Source organism: Geospiza fortis, unplaced genomic scaffold (genome assembly GCF_000277835.1).
Source record: "Geospiza fortis unplaced genomic scaffold, GeoFor_1.0 scaffold443, whole genome shotgun sequence".
In the NCBI taxonomy this organism is placed as follows: domain Eukaryota; kingdom Metazoa; phylum Chordata; class Aves; order Passeriformes; family Thraupidae; genus Geospiza; species Geospiza fortis.
The window spans coordinates 864,137-874,331 of NW_005054335.1; positions in this window are offsets into that span (position 1 = coordinate 864,137).

The following is a 10,195-nucleotide window of genomic DNA, read 5'->3' on the forward strand; positions in this document are numbered from 1 at the left end:
CATTTCCAGCTGAATCTGCAGGGTTTAGATCAGACATTTTCACAGAAAGGAACTGTTTCTTTGGCAGTAGGATTCAAGGCCCTGCACAGCTGTGAATACACTAACTGTGGCCCACAAGACGGTGCACAGAATGAAACTCCTCATCACTTATGGCTGACAGGAAGGACCTGGATTCAGTGCTTGCAGATAGAAGAGCACTAAATTTGTCTTCACTTTAAAAAAACTGTTGTCCTATAAAGTATAATTTAGTCAACTATGTGCATACTTTGAAGCCTCATTCAAAACCCAATCTTTTTCCCCAATGCTATTTTTAGATCACCAAACAAAGACTTCTTAGCACATTTGTAAAAATATGGCACTCTAGGATGTGAAATGTCACTCCAAAAACTTTCCACCTCAGGCTGGTTATTCAGGTACTTCACTTGACTAATGAATTGAATATTTTTAATGAAATCATATGTCACACTTTGCAACTGAAAAATTGCAGGAAAGGTAAATACTTCCTTCTAAAAACTTCTTTCCTCTCCCCTTGAAACTGTGAACTGTTGAAATGCTAGGGATAAATTGTGTTCTGTTTGGGTGATACCCAGTTTCCCCTCATTCGACCAGCTCAGTGGACAGCCTGATGTCACATCAGTAGGTCCCAGTGGACCTACTGATGTTTTAATTTTTCTTTGATATCCTTGGGAACCAAAATCAGAAACAGTAAATATCTTGAAATAAATAATTAATTCGAGACTCATATAATGCATTAAATCCCTATCTTAGCCAAATAAGCTGTTGAAGTAAGTGGGAAAATTTAAGCACTGAGACCTACATACACAAGATTTGATGAAGCAGAGTTTTGAGCAGAAAAGTTTGGTCCAGAGAACACCCTTGATTCTGCTCTCATCTTTTCTGCCTGCTATCTCTTGCAGCCTTAGTTAGATGAATGTGAGCAAACAGAGTGAGATAAAGGCATGACTGAGGTGTTTTAAGTCCTTTTCTGTGATGACACCCTTCATCCACACAGTGCTAATTTTATAAGTTAGTCTTACTGCCTCTGGGCCCCAGAATTCCATAAGCACTACCTAAATCCCATCAGATCAGCCTACAGTGTCACCATGAGACCTAGAAACTCATGGAATGACATGTAAGCCCTGCTCAGTAAATGTTCTCCAAGCACACCTAACTAGAGATGACAGAATGAGATCCTTCACTGAATGCAACTGCATTTGTTATCCTTTTCAGACTGCTCTGTTAATCGTTTTCCGATGCTGCTCCTAGTGGCACAGGTAACTCATGTACCCAGTCCCAGGACTAGAGCACTTATCTGAAATGAGAAAACCAAGTTCAGATACTTATTAGCCAGCGATCCCACAAATCTTCCTCCTCAGAAGGCAGTATAAATGCCTGGGAAACAGGTTATGAAGCAAAAAAAGCAAGTTATACTGGACAGCAGAGTGGCAAGTAAAGGGCGTGATTTTGCAGTGGGTCACAGCTCTTCTCCCAGGAAAAATGTCAGAATTCACCTTATGCTTCAGCTCCCACCACAAACTCCAAACACATTCAGAGAGGAAGGAGTGAAACAATCATACACACCATGTTAATTTGAAGGCCTACAGTACTCACAATGTTCTCACTTTGCTGCTTCGTAAATATTATGCCTTTATCACCAAAGCATCCTAAATGCTTTCTGTATCAGAGAATTTCTAGCTAGCTGGCTAGCTTACTTCTCCTTTCTCTTTTTGGGATATGTGTCTCACATTCACAAACACAGGTCTGCCTAATGTCATGCCAGAAGATATACAAAAGCAATACACAGGGAATCTATTATGTTGTAAAAGAGGGTAAGAGTTATGTTGTAAAGGAGATTCAGGACAGCAGTAAAAATGAGGGCTGCAGATGCCCTTGTTGTTATAGGAAAGCATATAGATGCTGTGCCAGCTCTAAAGATATTTGCTCTGATTTAGCAACACAGAACAGAAATTTAAAAACAGAGAGCATCTTTGGTGAGGAGCACAAGATGAGAGCTTCATGGAACGACAAAATTTTAGAGATGGATTTAATTGTAATAAAGAATACACTGGACAAACCAAGGAGGAAACACAGGTAAGAAAAATGAAAGCTACATTTCCCCCCCATATGTGTTCATCTGCCCATAGCTGCTGCTGGCCAGAGTCAAGGGCAAACTGCCCTGGAAGACTGCAGGTACTGTGATGCCTTCAGTTTTAGCTTTCATGTTTTCCAGATTCTGTACTGCTTTAGGATGGAACTCTGAACTTCATATAAAGTGTTAGCCAGTTCTCTTCACAGTTTAGTTAGACCAAGCAATCCTTTTCCAGCTGAGAACCAAGGACACCATTGCAGCTTCAGGCCCAAAAAGTACAAGCAGCAAATTGAGGAGAGCAGTCTGGGAGGATGGGACTTCATAACCTGAAGCTGTAATTGGACAATTCACGCCAATATGTAAATGGACCAAAACCTATAAAAGTGTGAAAACTCGTGACCATTGCCCATCTTGATGTCCAAGGGGGGTGTACCTGGGGTCCAGGTTGGGTAGAGCTCTGGCCAGGCTCTTGTGCTGCCCAAGGTGTATCTTTAAAGGCTTTTCAATAAATACCTACTTTATTCCTTTAACTCTGTCTAGCCTCTGTTCCAGGCAGCCTCTCTAGGCATCAACTGGGGAACATACAAAGGATAAAAGCTTGGAGACTTACAATAAGAAAATTATTGTGATTCAATTAAACTCTTCTGAAAGCCATATTTTTTAACCATTACACTGTTAATAAAACAGCAGGTGCAAATAGTTTTAGGGACAAAATGAGTCACAAAGCATGTGGGAGATGGCAGGGTCTGGCATGAGCATTGCTGCACAGGGAACATGGCTGAGAGGCAGGAGGCAGCGGATCTATTTCAGACTGTGCCACTGGCTTGTTTCTGAGTGAATCACAAAGATTCAAATACTCAAGAGCAGCTTCTAATTCCAGATGCTTTGCTTTAGACACTGAGTCTCTTTTCAAAAGCTCTGGACACCTGCAGTTCTCCCCATAATCAGATGGGATATTCTCTGGATGAAGTCATAAATATCTCAAGCCAAGTTCTGAACAGCTAAGGATGAGGTTTCATGTTATGGCAAAAATGATTGGCCAGTAGACTGCTGGATAAGAGCTGCCCTGCTCCCACCTGATTCTCCCATGAGCTGCTTTGGGTTTTCTTGGGATAGGTCTGACAGCACAGAGCCAGGGGCTAAACTGGCAGAAATACTCATTGTGGGGGTTTACATATCTTCTGGATCAGATCCTTGAGTCATCCCCCTATGTGGCCTCACAAGCATTAGAGGGGTGCAGGGAAGCACAGAGGTAGTAAGGAGAAGTAAGAATTCCCTCTGAGGAAGTCATGTTTCAAGGCTGATTTGAACATATATGTTTTATCCTCACCATTCATTTATTCCAATCTCGCCTTTTGTAAAATTGAGATGAATACAGGTTATTGTAAGACCACACTAATGCGAGTGAGAACGAGGAAGTACAAAGACTAAGAGCAACTCCATATTACAAATTCTAAGTACATTGTTCTTATTATCATGTTTCTTCACAACTGTATCTGCTGAATTCCTTTCAGACAATCACTTAAGTTCGAAAAGACTCCAAGATCACCAAATCATTCTCACTTCTCTCCTTCTTAATGCTCTTAAACACATATATTTGTTTAGAATCAAATCTAGCTGAAATATGCTGGCTGTATAGTAGTTTCAATCAGCCTGTATGCTGAAACTGATCCTATCTCTTTTAGTTTAACTTCATCTGTGCTGCTGTTTCTTGTACCCTGAAACTCTTCAATCAGTGCCTCTTATCAGAGCTGACAGGAGGTGCTGCTTCCAATTCTGGGAGGAGAGGGCTTGCAGCAGGATCACCACTGGTCTGCCGATGCCTCTCCACAAGTCTGTCTTTGAGAGGCATTACTACTTCAAATACCCAATTAGTGAAATCTTGGCTCTGCTGACGAAGGCAGTGGGATCTTTGCCACTTGCATGTAGTGAAGCCAAGATTTCATCCACTCTATATGCAGTTGCAGTATACTGAGGCCCAGGACTTTAGGCTCACCCATAAAAGGTTATTCTCTGCTTCTAAGACAACTCAGGAGTTTTTTGCAGTTACGGACCACCAATTATTTCATTATGACAGCCCCCACAGCAACAGATATGTCAGCATGGCTATGAGAAAAGGAGGGTAGATGTTGAACATGAAATCATACTTAGAGATAACAGGTGTTGAAAGGTATGAAGGGGGGTTTTCCCACAAATTTCAGACTAAAAGAGTACCTGAAGAAAAGCACAGGAAGCAGCAAGCCACATTTGTCAGCAACTAATAAAAAAAATCCACATGAACTTAGCCTTTACTTTCCACATGAGCAGGTAGTTCCATTATGCAGCTCAGTGATAACAGCAGTAGCAGTAACCAGTTCAGTCATATTCATTTTGATTTCTGTTGCAGCTATTTTATAAACCGATTTATTGACTGAAACACAAAATTTGACCAATAATTAAAAGTCAGTGATATGTGATTAAATTCCCATAACATCCAAATAACTTGTTAATATGGAAAAAATACAGTGCCTACTCTAAAGCATAGATCATTATCCACAAAATTATGCTTTATGATAATAGTACAATCACATTAGGGTTTCCTTAGGACCATCTAGCTGAAACCACAGCAATTATTTGTGTACTGAGTGCAGTACATTCAGTAAGACTTTCATCACCTGCAAAGGGCCTGCAAGTGGCCTGCACCAGTAACACACATCTAGAATTATTCCTTATCAAAAAAAAAAAAAAAAGAAAAAAAAAGAAAAAAAAGCTGAGAAATTAAATTGATAAGGTACTAGAACTGTGGCAACAAAAGAAGCAGTTTCCTATAGGCACAGGAACAGGGCAGCTTGAGCTGTGAAACATTATCCTACAAGCAGAACTCTATACAGTACTCTACAAAGTAAACAAGGGGGGGAGAAAAAACTCTAAAAGGCTGTTTTCTTTTGTGCTCACTGTTGAATTCACAATTATATTTTTGTGCATGGAAAACACAGTTTAAAAAGTATAACAGTCTCAGTGGGATTTTTTTATACTTCTTGCTCAGTATGACTTAAAAATAAAAGCCATAGAAAAAGGGTACAATACAGCATTTCTCTTAAAAACAGGGGAACAAAATCTGCAACATTTCTGTTTGCAGCTGGTTTGTTACACTTCAGTGATGAAATAAAAACTACTTTCAACCTGTAACACACACTGTCCGTAGAAATTGGCATCATCCCTTTGGCTAAATTTCAAACAACTAATTTTGTAATTCCTTAGCCATTTACTCAACACTTGGAAATGTCATTCTGTGGACAAAGCAGATAATGCTCCATGTTAACTGCACTAAGCAAACAGCCATTCAAAGCAAATATTTACAGAACCTCACTTAATGCAGGAGAGAATGTCCATTTCCACTGCTTTATTTTCTTTAAAATTATGAAGTATTACTCTTGTGAACACAGGAAGACATCTATATCCATGAATATATCCAAGTTTAAACCAGATTAGGTCCCAAAAAGGAGGTCCATATTGCCAATTCATCCAGGCAGAAATTAATAAAAATCCTTCCACTCACTTCTATGTGCACTGAATCATGCAGTTAGTCACCTTTGCATGAGTTTAAATCAACCTACAGATGGGAAATTTCTTCTTATAAATATATATGCTCATATTTTAGTCACTATTGTGAAGTCCTTTTACAAACTTTTCCTTATGCTCAACAGAAAATAGGGATTCATCTTTTTAAAGGAAATATTTGGCATGTCCAAGAATAGCTAAATTAGAAAAGTTTCTGAATGCATAAAGAAAGAGGTTACTTTTAAAGGCTTGTCATATACTTATTTCCTAGCTTTCTACTTCCATATTAGGAAAGAGGACTGCAGTCAAGTTTCATGGATACAACACTGGATTTATTCTGGTAGAGGAGAATAGAAGGAAAATCAATTAATTTTTTTTAAATTTTCTTATGAATAGTAAAGTACATTGGACAACAGAACAAAAATTGATAATGGTTTACTAACAAAGGTGAGAGCTGTCCAAGAAATCCAAGGGTATCCTTTCCCAGGCAACATCCACTGCATTTTAAGTATTTATCCATACAAATACAAAATAAAGTGAAACAGAAAATAATTCCTTCTAAAGCCAAAAGAAAATATGTGCTTTCGTTATGCAAGCATTTTACACACTAGGAACAAGAATAACTTACAGCTACATCTCCCTGGGCTACCTCAAGGATATTCTGAGGCAAGCTGCTGACTTCCAATAAGAAGAGGGCTTCGGCACCTACAGGAATACTTAAAAAGTATAACATTATTTAGAGAAATACTTTCTTCGTGTGTGCTATGGCAGCTCCCACAGCCAGGTTCTGGACCTATGTGTTTCCATGGTATTGGACAAGAGGCTGAGTGAGAAGGTACAGGCTACAAGATTCCAGAGAGATTCTCAAAAACTTCGTCAGTTTACACACAAAGGTACTTTTGGATGGTACAGTGCTTACAGCCTGCATAAAGTTTCACAAAAACCACACACACTTTCTAAAATAAACATGTGGAAAGTGATAGCAAGCCTAGTCAAGATGACCCCATGCATCCCAGTTTGCAGCACAGGGTCAGGCAGTGCTTTTGAGCTCTTCTGTGGCTCACAACAGCACCCACACCCTGCCCTGAGAAAGGAGGCTGTGAGAGGCCTGAGTAACTGGTGTGGGACTTGGGAAGGTGTCATACTGACAGGGAAAGAATAACAAGACAAGGAAATGGACAGGCATCCTGATGTTCCTTTAGCTGGTGAAGTCCTTTCCATGTGCATTTCTTTGTGGGTATGTATGAAAAAAAATCCCACCTCCACATCATATGATTCCAAGGAGATTCTGTTGCCAGGGTGCTGCAGCATTTTTTCCCTACTTTTATTGTTATTTGGGGTGGTGGTACTCACCTGAGAGACCAGACTACTCTCCTTTATGTGATGTGCAATAACTCATATTTATATAGAGATTTACAGCACAATGTTGGCATTAATAAAACTGATTTTATTATAAGTGAAGTTTTATTTTTCATTTATGACAGATTTTTCTTTCCTTATTGGTATTTTTCGCTATGGACAAACAGGTTAACCAAGTATGCATGTTAAAAATTGATTCCCTAATTTCTGCCATATGATTTCAATACAAACACTTTTAATTTCCAGATGCAATGAAAAGAGATTCATGTGTATTTATAAAGGCTCTCCTGCATGTTTCTTTCTGGTTTACAAATTTCTTTCAAAGCACTGTGGTCAATACCAAGTTGTTTATGATAAAATGAACAGAGATAAGAAGAGTATCACACTGGAAAGGCAGGTAATGTGGTTTGACATTACTGTGAAACAAATTTAACAGCCATCTGCTACCAACACCAGCAATTCCTCCTCACCTCTACTTACACTTCATGCCCTGGCACGTGGAAAAGTGTCTTGGAAAAACCTGGCTTGTGGTGGTGTGCCTTTTTCTATTATGAGTTTAAAGTGTTTTGTTCTTTCCTGTTACAAGTGAAAGTAGCTTGTTCTGGTTGTCCCCCATGCATGTTGGTTAGCCCCAGAGATGAACCCTGCCATTCCCCTGTCCGCCTACCTAAAGATTGACCTCTTATTCCAGATCCTTCCATGCCACTCAGGGAAACCCTGCCTTCGTCCCTGTCCATCACAGGAACCCCACCTTTATCTCCAGATACTTCTGTGTCCATCCCGTATCCCTCGAATACCCATTGGTGTGCTTAGTCTACTCTCCTCCCCTGTTGTTCCCCATTGGTTATCACAATGTATACCCCCCTGCGCTCCTCCCCAGCTTTCCTGCCAGTGGTTAAAGTTGGTATCCTCCCCTTGCTCCCTCCCTCATGCTTATCTGCTGTAACCCTGTACTTGTCATCACTCGTTTCGGGACTCTCTCGAGGATTAGAACCATTTTGGAAGCCCCACAGGTGATCCTTCTCTTTTCTTTATTGCTGATTTCTCAACTCGGGATTCCAACAGTAGCCGCACAGAGCAGCTTTGCTGCCTCTGGGAGTGAAGCAGCCCTGTTCCACCGCCACCCAGGCCCGGCCGAGGGGAGGAGAGGGGGTGGCCAGTCTTGCACTAATTCCTTCTTGGCACGGGCCAGGAGATCAGGCTGACCACACACATCTCCGAGCGGCCACGGTGTCACTCGCTGGCTGCAGGAAGGAGAAGCAGTGGCGTGTGCATGGGGAAATGCCAGCACGGAGGTCCTGCACTCCACCTGGGGCGGCATTTGTCAACTGAGTAGCAAAATGGGCTAGAAAGTTAGCCTATCATAAAAGGTGAGTTTATTTGAACATTTGTCAGAGAACTGAAAAGCCATGGCAGTTGCAAATTTCTTAGCGTCCAACAAAAACCGAGCTTTGCTGCCTTTAATTCACTTTGGAAGCAGAAAAGGTAAAGAGAAATATATGCAATATGAATGTATGCAAGCAGACTGATTCTATAAAGCTTGTCTGACTTTATTTTATACTAACAGTCACAAATAGATGACTTCCAAGTATCCAGCTATTTCATTGGTAAAAATCTGGTGGCAATCTAACTTAGGAAAGGAGATCTTTTAGCTTGCACCAAGGATTTTACAATAAAAATACTTTGATTCCCAGTTAGTAGAAGAATGCACAGCTAATAAAAACACAAAAAATCTATACACTTCTTTAAAATTAATTTAAATAAAAACTGTCCCAAAATACACTTATCTCAATTCCTGCTTTAGGCAAAGTGTAATTGCCCTGAACTAATGTAATTGTTTGTTTCAGAAAAAGTTTCTGAAAAAATGGAAATTCTGGGTTCTGATTGTAACTCTTAGGAAAGGCTGCAAGGTGTAAGAAATTTGATATTTCATTCTGGTCCACAAAGAAGTCTGTGTCTTCCACAGTCTCTGCACATCTTCAGTATTGGACCAAAGTATAGGTCAAAGACTTGGCCCTTTCCAGTGCGTCATGTATTCTAGGAAGAATAAATCTCAAGTCAAATCATAGGAAAAATCATGGCCTCTGCCAGATGGACACTTCATATTCTCTTTTCTATTTCATTTCAAATTCTCCTTTTTCAAATATCTAAACAATGAGAGATGTATTTAATAAGCAGAAAACACTTTAGTCTATACATTCTCTGTGACGATGTAGTTCTGTTTGGTCTTCAGAATTAGAAATGCTAACCAGTACTGAGAAAAAGAAATTACATATCTCTTATTTTCTTCTTTATATTTCTTGTGTGTTATCACTAGATATGTGTTAGATAGAAGTGGCCCAAAAGCAAAGCCCAAAGTCTGACACTTCCCAAACTGCTTGGAAGTTCAGGAATAAGAGAGTATAAGAGAATACTCTTCAAGTGAGGCCCCAGGCTCTGGGATCTGATTCCCCTGGATTTAGAAACATTGCAGGCATGCTACGCAGTTCTTCTTGTCTTGATGTTTGAAGAGGATGAGGCCTGAGAGATGGAAAGGCTGGAAATAATGAAGAACAGCGTAGGTGGAGTTTCATAACGCTGGTCCCCAAAGTGCTTTTTTTTTTTTTTTTTGTGGGAGAATGTGAAAATAGTAGCACCAAGAACAGAAAATTCTGATTAACTGAATTCTGAATTATGTACTGAAGCCTCGAAAGCTTTCACCAGGATACACGCTGACAGGTGCTTAGAGCTGTGGGGCACTGTGCATCTTTTACTTGTTCCACAGTGAACATAGCTTGGAGAAACCACGCAGTATCATTGAACCAAATATACCAAATAAACACACTTGCTAAATAATACACAAATATGCAAGATACAGCTAGAGGCGTGCTGCTGCTCTGGCTGGTTTCTGGCAGCTTCTCTGAACTATTAGCACTACAAGCACTAAACTGTGTAACTAAAAGCTCCATGAGTGATTTAGAGAGACACTAGTATATCCTTATATACTACAAAATCAAATTGGTGCTGCAGAAATAAAATCAATAAATAAAAATGAATGTAAACTGTAAAAAGAAAGCTGCCCATTATGCTGTCCTTTTTTTTTTTGATGAGAAAAAGTTACATGCAATGTTTGAGGGAATTGTGGTCAAGTAGAATAACATTCTCAAATATCACAAATCATAACTGAGAAAGATTCAGACAATAATGCTAAAGTAATACTGAAGTGGA